This window comes from Diabrotica virgifera, chromosome 10 (genome assembly GCF_917563875.1).
Source record: "Diabrotica virgifera virgifera chromosome 10, PGI_DIABVI_V3a".
NCBI classification, from domain to species: Eukaryota; Metazoa; Arthropoda; class Insecta; order Coleoptera; family Chrysomelidae; genus Diabrotica; species Diabrotica virgifera.
In genome coordinates, this window is record NC_065452.1 from 154,375,419 (window position 1) to 154,390,140 (window position 14,722).

The following is a 14,722-nucleotide window of genomic DNA, read 5'->3' on the forward strand; positions in this document are numbered from 1 at the left end:
ATTGATCGCATAAATTGGTGTCTTCAGCACCAAAACTGGAACATCGGAAATTGGAAAAATCTCCTATTTTCAGACAAAACCAGGATTTGCATAAAATCAGATGAACGATGAATTCGTGTGCTTAGAGGGAGAGGAAGACAAGTAAGAATGGAAACGGTCAGATCTATTCACACATTTAAAGGAGGAAGTGTCATGTTCTCGGGAAGAATTATGATCGGTAAAAAAACTCCTGTAATTTTCATCCAACCAACTTAAACAGCTCGCAGGTATATTGATTTGTTTCTAAAACCTATAGTTAAGCTCTGGAGAGGTGCAATGGACGAAAATTTAATTTTCATGCATAATAATGCACCTCTACTACCAACAGAGTGACTACAAACTTTCTTGAAGATAAAGAGAACACTGTACTGGAGTGGCCTGCTTGCTTACGCGACCTTAACCCTATAGAACATTTTATGGGATATGCTTTATAAAGAAAAAATAGAGCTAGTCGGGATAATCCATAAAATACAGCACGGCTAGTAAACGCTGCTCTTGAAGAATGGAACAACCTACCACAACAAATTGTAACAAATTTGATTTGGAGCATGCCCACTTAAATTGAAGCCTAGGAGTGATAACACTGACTACTAAAAAATAAAAAAAATTTAAACATTATTCGTTTTAAATTAATTTTTTTTGCCTTTGAATTTAAAACATAATATACTTTCAATTTATTTCAAGACTTTATTGATTTTCTAATTTTTATTTATTGGTTATTAAATTGATTTAAAATAAATATTGTTTGACTTCATATCATATATTTTTTTTAAATTCGCTTGAAATAATAAGAAATATCTGATCATTCCATATAAGTTTGGTTGTGAGTATACTTCTAGTATGGAATTAAAAGTTAAAGGATATCGAAACCAACACCCACTAAACTGGAGTATCGAGTTGTAAGCTTATGATTCATTATAAATTCTGATATAATCGACTCGAATTAAATTATGAAAAAATATGAAATTGCCCTCGGCTATAAACTTGATATTGATTTCTTATCCGGGAAGTTATATTGAAGCTGAACGTTATAGGAATTTAGGAAAAGCGGCGACTTGAAGTAACTCCTCGTCACTTTCTCACACCAATAAAGAATGTTTTTGGAATGCACATTCTATCGATGCTGAAATACTAGTGAATGTCCAATTTATTACAAAAACTATCGAAAGATGTAAATAGTGTCAATGTAATCGACTCTTGAAGTGGAGATTCGAGGAAAATAGAGAATAGTTTATATATTGTACTGTATGTCCTGATACAAAGACTAATTTAACAATAAAACACTGAAAAGTTTTGTTTTCAATATTTCCACAAAGTTTCTTACAAATTAATTTCACTACGGAGTGCGACAGGGAGACACAATTTCGCCAAAATTGTTTACAACATTACTAGAACATTTAAGAACGCAAATCTGAGTGCGTTTAATTAATGTGAACGGAGAAATACTTAGTCATTTGAGATTCGCTGACGATAATGTTCTTTTTGCTGACAGCATCGATGATCCAGTATCACAACTGGAGAAACTATAGCTAGCCTCCCTACAAGTTGGATTAAAAATCAGCCATACAAAAACACAAATCATGACAAATCTTGTGTTAAGCGAAAAGATTTTAGTAAATGAAGAAAGCCTTTTAGCCTATTGAAGAAACCACATCTTATAAGTACTTAGGGCATGAGATACGCATAGGAAGAAATAATCAAACGTGCGAACTAATCCGCTGAATAGGACTCACTTGGGTGGCATTCGGCAAGCTGAGCTATGTCCTTACATGTTGCCTTACGTGTTGCCAGTATTTACATATGATGCAGAAACTTTAACAATATCCAAGAAAATACGAAATAAAATTTGTGTTATCCAAAGAGCCAGGGAACGTTCAATGCTAGGCATTTCTCGTATGGATCGAATTACGAACAAGGAAATAAGACAAAGAACAGGAGTGACAGATGCCATAGAAAGAATTATGACTCTAAAGTGGAACTGGGCAGGGCACATAGTTAAAATGTCGGATAACAGATGGACACAGCGAATAATACACTGGAGACCAAGACAAGAAGCATATCGAAGTAGAGGTCGTCCGCCATCCAGATGGTCTGATGGCATAAAACGGATCGACAAAAATTGGATGCAGACAGCGCAAAATAGAAGTACATGGAAAAGACTGAGGGAGACCTATATCCAGCAGTGGATAGATTAGGGTTGACTGATGATGATAATGATGATTATGATAAACGTTACAGGAATTTAGGAAAAGCGGCGACTCGAAGTAACTCCTCGTCACTTTCTCACACCAATAAATAATGTTACTGGAATGCACATTCTATCGATGTTGAAATACTAGTGAATGCCCAATTTATTACAAAAACTATCGAAATATTTAAATAGTGTCAATGTAATCGACTCTTGAATGTGGGGATTCGAGGAAAATCAAGAATAAATAGTTTGTATACTGTATGTCTCAATACAAATATGTACTAGTTTTCTCAAAGGTTCTTTTCCAACATTTTTAAGAATTAACTTTTCTTACTATATCTAATCGAACAACGAAAAATGAATCATCACCATCAGTGGCATTATGAGCCAAAGCCTTCTTCAGAACAATCCTCTATTCGCCCTGTCTCTGGCAACTCTTCTCCATGCTCTAATTCCAATAGATTTTAATTCTAGTTTTTTCATTGATGCAGCATTCAAGGTCCAAGCTTCCATTCCATAAAACAAAGTCGAGAAAACTTAGCACCTAGCCAACCTAACTCTTAGCTCCAACTTCAAATCTCTTGTGCAGAGCACTTTTCTCATTTTGTTAAAATTTGCTCTAGCCTTTTCTATTCTGATTTTGATTTCCTGTAAGTAGTCTCCTGTGGAGTTGATCATTGTTCCAAGGTATGCATATTTTTCGACTTGTTCGATATTGGATCCGTTTATGAAGAGATTTTCGTTATTTCTTTGAGTTTTCGATATTCTCATAAACTTTGTCTTCTTGACATTCATTTTTAGCCCGTATTCTTGTCCAAACTCTGCTATTCTGGCCACCAGCCTCTGAAGATCCCCAATATTTTCAGCTAAGATGACAGTGTCATCCGCATATCTAATGTTGTTAATGGGAACTCCATTTACCTTTATTCCAGCTGTTTTACCCTCAAGAGATCTCTTCCGAGTAGGCATTAAAAAGAATTGGCGACAACACGCATCCCTGTCTCACTCCACGTCTGATTTTAATTTCCTCTGACAGCTGGTCGTTAACACGTACTTTTGCTCGTTGCTTATATGTAGTATAAATTCGATATAATCCTGAGGTCATTGTAGTCAAGCTTCTTTGATTCCAGGACATGCATTAATTGTTCATGTCGTACTTTGTCGAATGCTTTATAATAGTCAATAAAATACGCATATATATCTTGATTGACGTCCAGGCACCTTTGTATAAGCACAGTATATAGAGGTTCCACAGTAAAATCACTCTTCTGTCGGCGCTTTGATCTCAGGAAGTAATACCGGCAGTACGCAATTGGTAATTCACCAGTGGTAGATGCGGGTTTTCCCTATTAAAAGCCGTACGTTTCTTTGCGAATAGCAATGCGAGAGTGGGGCAAAAGCGACTGCCAACATTGCGCGGTCGCCATGCGCGACTACAGATTTTACTTCCAATTTTTCGGAGAGTGGTTCTACTGTCCCTCTTTATACTGTGGTATAAGTATGTTAAGTGAAAAAAGAGCTTCACGAGCTCCCATGCCTTTGCGAAACCCAAATTACGTATCATTAATGTCTATGTCCAGTTTATGATATTTATTCGGTTATGGATGACTTTCAGTAGCAACTTTAGCACAGGTGACATCAAACTAATGGTGCGAACGGTGCGGTAGTTGCCGCATTCTCTTGCGTTTTTCTTTTTAGGGAGGAAAATAAAGATCGACGTCAACCATTCTTTGGGTAATGTGCCTGAGTTATAAATTTTGTTCAAGAGTACCACTAAAACATCAATATGCTGCTCATCTATAATTTTTAAAAGGTCGATAGGAAGCATGTCAGGTCCTGGGCTTTTCCTGTTTTTCATTGTTTTTAACGGATGATAACGCATGTTTTGATAACTACAGAAGCATTACCCTCCTACACGAGACCTTCAAAATATTGGCCTACATTCTTTACGATCAACTGTCGGGATATCGTGAAAGCATAATAGGCAAATATTAGTGTGGGTTTCGTAAAGAAAAGTCAACTATTGACAAGGTAAGCTTTGGAAAAAACAATATGAGTATGGAATAGATACTACCATTTGTTTGTGGATTTTAGATGTGCCTATGACAGTGTATAGAGAAACGCACTATATAAATCCGTGGTAAAGAAACACACAAAGAAACTGAAATTCCAACAAGAAACTAAGACTTCTATAAGACAAGCTGGACTCGTAGTGATGGACACAAAGCAAGCACTTTTGCGGAACATCTTATGTCTGTATTTCTATAGGCTTTTTGAGAAGATCCTTATGCTTAGAATCGAACCTATTATCTTGAAAAATAATTTTTTACCAAACTACCAATTTGGCTTTAGACACAAAAACCATGGTACCATCCAGCAACTACAATAATAGTCAGAACAGCTAGAGATGCCCTTGAAAACAAATCCTACAGTACAGCTGCCTTCCTAGACGTCTCGCCGGCATTTGACAAGGTCTGGCATGATGGTCTAATCACCCAAAATTAAGCTACCGCATCAATCAAGCTTTCATAGCCAAAATTCTAGAGTTATATATAACAGATAGATCCTTCTTAATTCATCATGGCGAATCTTGAACTTCCCTATATCAGATTTCAGAAGGAATCCCTTAATGTAGTGTATTCGGTCTAACCCTATTTTTATTGTACATACATGATTAGCATCCAGAAATTTGCAAAGCCAGTTAAACTAATTTAAAAAAAGGTAAGGTAAAAGAGGGCCGGTGTATCTCAGGTGGTATGATGTCTGACTCGCATGCTGGTAGGCCGGGGTTCGAAACCCAGCGCCGGCGAAAACAGCTAGACATTTTAAAAAATGTCTAAAGGCCCCAGGTCGACTCAGCCTGAATAAAATGAGTACCTTGGGTAAAACCAGAGGTAATAATAGGCGGTTGAAGCGTAGCACTGGCCCTGTTACCTTCCTTGTATACCGTAGGCCCTAGATATAGCAGACTACCCTGCTATAATCTTAAAGCTGCGTTAGCGGTATAAAATGGGAGACTATTATTATTATTATTATATAAAAAAAGGTTAAAACTATGGCGTGTCAAAGTAAATAATACTACATCAAAGCACATTATGTTCACGTTGAAAAGGGCGAACTACCCTCTGGTAACCATAAATCGAAAATTACTACCTGCTAGGACAGATGTCAAATATCTGGGTGTCCACATAGATAATCACCTAAATTGGGGAAGACATATTAGATGGTCCAAACGACTACAACTGGGCATGCCCTACAAGAAAATGTTCTGGTTTATGAATCGGAAGGTTTAAGTATCCAAAACAAACTTCTTCTTTCAAATGTTGAAACTGTTAAAGAAACATCCGTCACTCAGAGTACAAACTACTTCAAAAGGCTATCATCTCAGTCAAATCCACTCACCAATGATCTCGTGACCCCACCACTGCTTAGAAGACAACAAAAGGTTGGATCCTCTAGATCTGTCCACCGCTATGACCTAGATAGAACCATTGGTCACAGAAGAAAGGAAGACCCAGAGCAAGATTTCTTGATAACATGGATGAATATTTAAGAAATATGGGAATATGTGCTTTGCGGAGAAAAACTTGGCTGGCCACACAGGAATGTAAAGCCAGAATGATGATGATAATAAATGTATCTGCTTATTAACATTTTGCTATTTCTCTATGGTAAAATAAACTCATTTTATCTGCCAGCAAGACATACCTTGCTTAAACTTTTAAAGCTTTATCATTATTTGTTGTATTTTATTCGAAGTTTCTCGTAGTGGTCTTATTATTTTTTATAAATTCTTGTACACAACTGAACTGGGTATGTATCGATATGTATATTTTTTCTGCTTTGAACAGTCATACATTGTGTTCCAACGAAAATTTGACCCCCCCCCCCCCCCCGAAACTCACAAACCAAGAGCTCCTTCAAAATTCAAAAAAACACGTCAATTTATAATGGAAGAGGGACGAGTTTTCATGCGAAATTCATGCCCTTAAATGTAATCCCCTACTGCCCCGCATCAACTCCCACTTTTTTCTAAATAGCAAGTGTGGTCGAGTGGTACACCATTTGAAAGGTAATTTTTTTCTCTAGACGACACTCTATTTTTATTTTTTAATTTACGTAATAAGTTTAAAGACAATTTTGGACTTAACAAATGCATCATAAATTAGTTAAATCCAAAATTGTCTTTAAAGTTATTCCGAAAATTAAAAAAAAAAAAAAATACAGGGTCCTGTACACAAACAGAATACCTTTCAAATGATGTGCAGCTCGACTACACGTACCTACTATTCAAAAAAACGGGGGTGGGGCAATAGGGGGTTACGTTTGATGCCAAGAATTTTGCATGAAAATTCGTCCCTCTTCCAATACAAATTGACGTGCTCTTTTAAATTGTGAAGAAACTCTTGGTTTCTAAGTTTCTGGGGAGGGGGTCAAATTTTCGTTGAACACACTGTATACAAGGTGAGTCATGAGGAACTGTACATACTCCTACCTCGTATAGAGGCTCCTATGGGGGAATAACAAATGACCATTAAAAAGTGTCTGCTCACATTGTTTAATAATATACAGGGCGAGTTTCGCATTTTGACATAAATTTTTATTCGTCATAATTTTTGAACGGTCAGATCGATGTGTCTCTTATTTTGGCCAAGCGTTACACTATTACCACCTAATCAACTGAATTATTCAAACTAGAAAAAAATCAGGCACATCTTTAAAAAATTAGTTCGTTTGGGTCTTAGAAAAAATTTCACCCTGTATAAGCTTTTTGAAAACTCTAATATGAATTTTACAAATTAAACAAATAGGCAATTAAAATACCATATTTATTTTTTTCCGCACACGATTACTTAATTTTTTTATAAAAAAATCAAATTTGACTATGAATTAAAAGTTTGGTAAAGTGAACCCTAGATTTAAAAAAATTAACTCTTATTACAAAAATTAATTTTTTTTAACAAATATTTAATTTATGTTACCATCCAATCAACTGATTTATTCAAACTAGAGAAAAATCAGGCCCGGATTTAACAAATTAGTTCGTTTTGGTCTTAAAAAAAATTTCACCCTGTATACGCTTTTTGAAAACTCTAATATGAATTTTACAAATTAGACAAATAGGCAATTAAAATGGCATATTTATTTTTTCCCCACACGATTACTTAATTTTTTATTAAAAAATCAAATTTGTCAAAATCGGAATTTTAACCTAAAAATGAAAAAAAAAATGAAATCACGGTTTAACTTGCTACAACTCTGCTCCATTTTAATATTTTTTTTCTGAAATTTTTACAGCACATATCTCTTACCATTGTGAAGACTATGAAAATTTTTGTAGACTTTCAGTCTTCTTCTCGTAAAAGTTATGAATTTAAAAAAATAAAAGGAGCAGATTCGTGAATTGCAAAGTTAAATCGACAAAATTAAGTGAAAAAATTAAAAATTTATCTATTTGATCACGTCTATGTTAAACTATGTCCAAAAGAAGTGTTATGGGGAGTTTTAGATCTAGACATGTTATAGAAGAAAAAATGGTAAAACTTTTAATTTTAAGAAAAACGTTATTTTTGTAAATTAATTTTTGTAAAAAAAGTTAATTTTTTTAAATCTATGCAAAAACTTTGCCAAACTTTTTATGCATAGTCAAATTTGATTTTTTATTAAAAAATTAAGTAATCGTGTGGGAAAAAAATAAATATGCCATTTTAATTGCCTATTTGTTTTACTTGTAAAATTCATATTAGAGTTTTTAAAAAACGTATACAGGGTGAAATTTTTTCTAAGACCCAAACGAACTAATTTTTTAAATCCGGGCCTGATTTTTTTCTAGTTTGAATAAATCAGTTGATTGGGTGGTAACATAAATTAAATATTTGTTCAAAAAAATTCATTTTTGTAATAAAAGTTAATTTTTTTAAATCTATGGTTACCAAACTTTTAATTATTCATAGTCAAATTTGATTTTTTTATAAAACATTAAGTAATCGTGTGGAGACAAAAATAAATATGTCATTTTAATTGCCTATTTGTCTAATTTGTAAAATTCATATTAGAATTTTCAAAAAGCGTATACAGGGTGAAATTTTTTCTAAGATTAAAACAAAATTATTTTTTAAATCCGGGCCTGATTTTTTTTTAGTTTGAATAAATCAGTTGATTGGGTGGTAACATAAATTAAAAATATGTTAAAAAAAATTAATTTTGGTAATAAAAGTTAATTTTGTTAAATCCATGGTTCACTTTACCAAACTTTTAATTCATAGTCAAATTTGATTTTTTTATAAAAAATTAAGTAATCGCGTGCGGAAAAAAATGAATATGCCATTTTAATTGCCTATTTGTCTAATTGGTAAAATTCATATTAGAGTTTTCAAAAAGCGTATACAGGGTGAAATTTTTTCTAAGACCTAAACGAGCTAATTTTTTTAAAGCCGGACCTGATTTTTTCTAGTTTGAATAAATCAGTTGATTAGGTGCTAATAGTGTAACGATTGACCAAGATAAGAGACACATCGATCTGACCGTTCAAAAATTATGACGAATAGAAATTTCTGTCAAAATGCGAAACTCGCCCTGTATATTATTAAACAATGGGAGCAGACACTTTTTAATGGTCACTTGTTATTCCCCATAGGGGCCTCTATACGAGGTAGGAGTATGTACAGTTCCTCATGACTCACCCTGTATAAAGACTGTAGGTAATCTTCTGCTATAAAAACTGTGTTACAGTGCATTTCCAAATCTAGTAAAGCTGAAACATATAGCACAAACTTTTATTTTAGAATGGCAGGGCATTCGTGCCTTTTACATGCATATTACGCCGCCCTACATTAATCTAATTAAATTAAAGAAATTATCTCTGGACTCTGGACTATAAAGGTACATAATGGACCAAGAGTCTGCAAACGCCTAAATGGATGATCCGAATTTTACCAAAACCAGAATACGTCTATCCTGCAATATGGAGATTTCAAATTTGATGCATGCAATGTTGCCAGATTTACCATTTTTCTGATATCATTAGTAACTTTGGTTTTTTAAATGTAACACCAGATTTAGCCATACGGCTCACACTCCCTCTAGGGGGAAAATTGACTTATCCCAGATACCTACGGTATCAAAAGGATTGAGCTCTGGTGGGACTCTTTCCGTGTTATCGGGCCCTAGGTGACTTGATATGCTGGAGAAGCTCCCAGAAATTTTCGTACACATCTGGCCGTCGCGAGTAGTACAGCTTTCTGCATGCTTATTATTATTATTATTATTATCCAGATTTAGCCATACGGCTCACACTCCCTCTAAGGGGAAAATTGACTCATCCCAGATACCTACGGTATCAAAAGGATTGAGCTCTGGACAATGTAACACTATGTATATTGTATTATTATTGGAATGTTCACTTCAATACGAGGTTAACCATATGTAACACTTGGTATTTTATCTAGTGACGAAGCTCTTAAATAAATAAAACTTCTCAGTGCTAAACAGCTTTGAAATAATTCAGTAAATATAGAAGCTATCATTTTAACATTAATTAATAAAGCTAAAAATAGCTTGAGACGTTTATTGAAAAGTACGTATTGCAAAATAAATTGTATGAATAACTAAAGCTGACAGTTGTTTGATGTGATTATATTATACATGAATTTAGCAATGTAGTAAACTTTTAATTATTATATTCAAATTCAGTTGTACATAGTTTGGATACAAAAATATTGAGGCGATTGGGTGTTTCTAGGGTTTTAAACCGCATAAAATCGAAAGTGTTGTATACGGTTGAGCTGGTATTGAAGTGGATATTTTCGTAAAGGTATTTACACAAAGGTATTCAGTAAGGATATATACACCCTGTTGTATTTAAACATCCAAAGTAACTATCAGAAAAATGATAAATCTGGCAACATTGCAAGCATCAAATTTGAACTTCCAATATTGCAGAATAGGTGTATCTCTATATTTGTATAATTCGAACTATTCATTTAAGAGATAATTAGGTTTCTAGGCTTTTGGTTCACAAGTTGAACAAATGGAGACAGTCAATGGAGATAGCAATGGTCACCAAAATAACAAATGAGGAAGTTATTCACCTCTCAAAAAATATCCCCGAGAGACAGATAAAAGTTAGCTAATAATATTTAGCAGCAGGTGCGAAGACAACTGTGTCCAACCAGAACAAATAGCCAACTGATCGATCAAACACATTTGTGGCCATTTTCGAATTCAGTGTTTAAGGTGTTAACCTTTAGTTAAAATCTTTAATCGTCAACATTGCGTCTTCATTTTTTAATTTTAACTCCGTTTAATATGTTAAACAAAGGTATACAAACTCGTATACCTAGTTTTAAATAGCTGTATGAACTTGTATCACGACTGATGATTGTCCGATAAGAATAAAAATGTTTTGATATTTTAAATAATTCTATTTCAAGCCTGGGGCCTCATCCTCAAGAGACGAGGAAGAGGGATAGAGAAGTAACACTTCTAAAAAAACGGGGTTCATCTGACCCGGATGAAACCACCCTGTAAGTACCCCTGCATAGGGTACAGGCGAAAATTCTGGCTTTCAGTTAGGTGTACCTCCGGATAAAATAATAAAGATACTTGCAGTTGTCTTGAATGAGTGCCTCAATAAAGATTTGAGTCGCTACCCAAAGAGCCGTCATATCTTCCATTTGTAAAAAAGGAGGCAGGAAAGACTGCAGAAATTGTTGGGCCGTTAGTATAATATGTTCGGTAGCAAGGCGTTTATGGACGAGTACTAAAACACATAATTGGAAAATAAGTTAAATAATTAGAAGATCAAAACGGTTGTAGACCTGGTCACTCTTGTATAGACGGGATATTAACTATTAAACAGCTCATAAAGAAACGCATAAAAACAGGGTTAACTGTCCATTTAACCTTTGTCAACCTTGAGAAAGGCTATGATATCGTTCCATTAAATAAGTTGTGGTTATGCATGAAAAATAATGGTTAGTAAAGGCAAGTAAAGGCTTAAGACAGGGATGTTCGTTAGCTCCGCCATTCATTAAAATTACCTGGAAGAAGTACTCAAAATTGGCCAAACGGTAATAACGGTGGGTAATGATGGAATATAAGTACTTCGCGGACGATCAAGCACTAATAACTTTTGATGCGGAAGACTCATTTCATTAAAAAAATTGTTTGAAGAATACGAGAAATGGGGATTAAAAATAATTGTACATTATTGAAATTTTCAGAAGATTTACAATATTTTAATGGGTTCCCTATCGATTTATTTCTTGAAATTTGTGTTTCAGTTGTTTTCTTTTTAAATGTCTCTTCGTTATACTTTATTAGGTATTTATGTAAGAAACGGAGGCCTGTACGCTCAACATGATGCTGATGAATAAGTTAGAAGCCTTTGAACTCTGGTTTTATAAAAAGATCTTGAACATGCTTTGGATAACCCACACCACCAATGAAAATGTTCTGAGGAGAATAGGTACAGATAGGGAGCCGCTAAAGATCATCAAAATTAAAAAAAAAATTAGATTGGTCCGGCCTTGATTCAACATCTTTGTTTAGAGCCGCATTGTATAGAGACAGATTTACCAGTGTAGTTGCGAACCTCCTCTAAAAAAGATAGCACCACAAGAAGAAGATACTCATACTTTATTAATTTCTGTACCAGAAAGAATCTTTTATATTTTATACATATTTTATTTGCTTCCCACCTTTTTCAGTAAATAATTTTCTAATTTTTATATTGATTTTCTTTGAATGCCTATATATATTTTATATATACGGCTCCTTTGCATAATTAACATAATAATATCTTATAATAGGAAGGAACTAAGAATTCACGGAATAGAAACTTAGTCGAGGAAGTATATCAACTATTTGCGCGCTACGGTCTAATTCATCTTTATCGAAAGGTAAGATTCCTGTATTATTAGGTACCACTTGAGCATTAATATATTACAAATATATTTATGTTAAAGAACCATTAATATTATCGTATATAAAAATCGAGATTCAATTTAAACTTTTTTATTTACTTAATTTAAGTTAAACATTTTTAAATATTTTTCACATAAAGAACAAATTTTCGTGGTCAGCGAAGAAGAAACGAAGGAAATGTAATTAGCTATGGAGTCAATGAGATAACAAAGGACTTTGAAATGAACCTAAAAATGAGATGAATGTCTGAACCATATAAAATATAAGAATGATATAAAAATTGAAATCAAATAGTGTCAGCGACAACACTGTGAGTATATCTATATAGTATATCTAGTATATCTATATATCTATACAATAGAGATTTTTTCGTACTTTATACGAAATTTAAATAGACAGCAAACCCTAGAAACCCAAAGAAAGGTCGAAACAGATGTAGCAGCTGATTAAGATATTATGTATATTGCTTGAAATGGGGGATAAAAAGTATTATTAAATATATTAAATATATGACAAATTTTGTCATTTTTCTTGCTAAAACAGAATACCTACATGTGTGTAGAGATAGAACAATAAAATATGACACAAACAGATTATAAAAAAGAAATAAAAAACACGAAATATACAAAAATGTATCAACATACGATGTTAAAGAGGGCAATAACAATCAATGCAGACAATAAACTGCATTAAAAGTACACTTTAATAGATGTATATAAAAAGACAACAAATATATAATTTCATACATAGAGGAATATATCCATAAGACAGAATGAAGTATCGCTACAAGAAAAAAACAGTAAGAACACTAGAAGGAGGATATTGGATTGACTATTGAGATAGTTTATATCTATGTTTACTCTTTTTTTTAGTTACCTACGTTATATCATGGAGTAGTACCTTGCAGTACCTTACTTGATATCTCTTTATCTCTATATATGTACTTTAATTTTATTGTTATATGTTTACAGTACGTAAATTCTGGAATTTGATGGATTATCCACAAATTTGAACCAGATAAATTTTCTTTAAAAGTTCTAGTTCATTTACTGTTATTATTTAGAATGGGTAAAATGATATTAATAAACATCATGCAATGCAATGATCCGAAAAGAGTAAATGTATAATATAAAATTTCAAGAGACAAAAGTTAGATCGACGATGTACTATGAAGTGAAAAGAGTAATGCATTTGTATTTTTATCATAAATTAAGTTTCACATTGATATAGAAATTAATTGATTTTTGTGCAGAATCAAGATCATAAAGAAACAATTAACCACGTACCTAGGTACGTACGTACCATTTGATCAAAACATATCACTAAAAGTTTTGATACATATTATTGTTTAAAATAGTCGATTGCTGACAATACACCTGTTTATACGTGGGCATGAAATAGAAATAGTACGAAGATACTAACATACCGTAGCATTTAGAATTACCTGAATTTTGTTCCTATTCAGTTGAACAAACAGAGCGAAATTCCTCAGAGTGTGAAAAGACGAGTTCATATACAATAACTATACACTACACGGAATATCAATCACGTCGGTTGACGGTGGTACCGAAATCGATTGGTACTCGTAAAAGAAGTACTTTCTCCGTGCACCTTTCTTTGGTACTGACAACTACACTACACTACAACAGTTAAAACAGTACACATTACTAGCGGTATATTGAATTTCGGTATTCCTAGTAACGCAATGGTGGGATGGGAGAATAGGCATTCTCTTTTCATACGTATAGTAGTACCCACTGAATCCGTTCCTCACCTACACTGAGAAACATACTTTTATGCTTTTATTTACTGAAGATATCTAAGTTGAAGAAATTTCTTAACAACTATACAGCACGTCTTTTACAGCACGTATTTTGATGTTTCAAATACAGTTTAATTTAAAATATCTATTTTTTGTTTTTTTCTATAGTCTTGGCAAAATTTAGTCTTTTCTTATTATCCAGTATTTTTTTAATGTAGTATTAATCAAAAATATGCCTTATTTGGATATTTGTGAGAAACTTTGCCACCTAAGAACACATTTTATTCCAGTTGATTCAGCCCTAACAAACGAATTTATGTATCTTACAGCTGAGATAGTCTGTCAGCAATCTCTTCTAGGCCGTAATGGTTGGGTGATACACCCACGCCATGAAAAAAGTTTTAATGTGTTTAGACTTCAGTAGTAGTACTTTTTCTATTGACCGTTAGCTCCGATGATGACAATTTTGTCGAAACCGCTTAGCTAAAGAAATAAATACCGCTTACACACTTTGATATACTATTTTTCACTTTCATTAAAGTTAGAATAGTAATCAAGAACAATAATATTCCCCAAAAACTCAAAGGCAAAAGTTTTCAATTCTTGCATCCTAGAAGAACAAAAGTAGAGGACGTAATACAACGCGTCAATGAAGCTTTCTTGGTAGAACATGTTGCCAGACAAGATGATCCCGTCCCAGTCGCTCGCCATTACAGTACAGTGGAGACCGATATGGGTCGTCCTCCAAAAAGATGAGTGGATGATCAAAATCGAAAGAAAAGACGGGATGACAATGACACCAG

At 33.5% G+C, this 14,722-nt stretch overlaps 1 protein-coding gene across 1 annotated transcript in view; it reads right to left on the reverse strand.

Moving 5' to 3' along the window:
- Positions 1 to 13,817, reverse strand: part of LOC114325435 (uncharacterized) — an 88,387-nt gene extending 74,570 nt beyond the window's left edge. The window contains exon 1 of the mRNA XM_028273506.2: positions 13,602 to 13,817. The gene's annotated coding sequence lies outside the window, so the exon portion shown is untranslated. The remainder of the gene's footprint in view (positions 1 to 13,601) is intronic.
- Between the last annotated feature and the right edge of the window lie 905 nt (positions 13,818 to 14,722).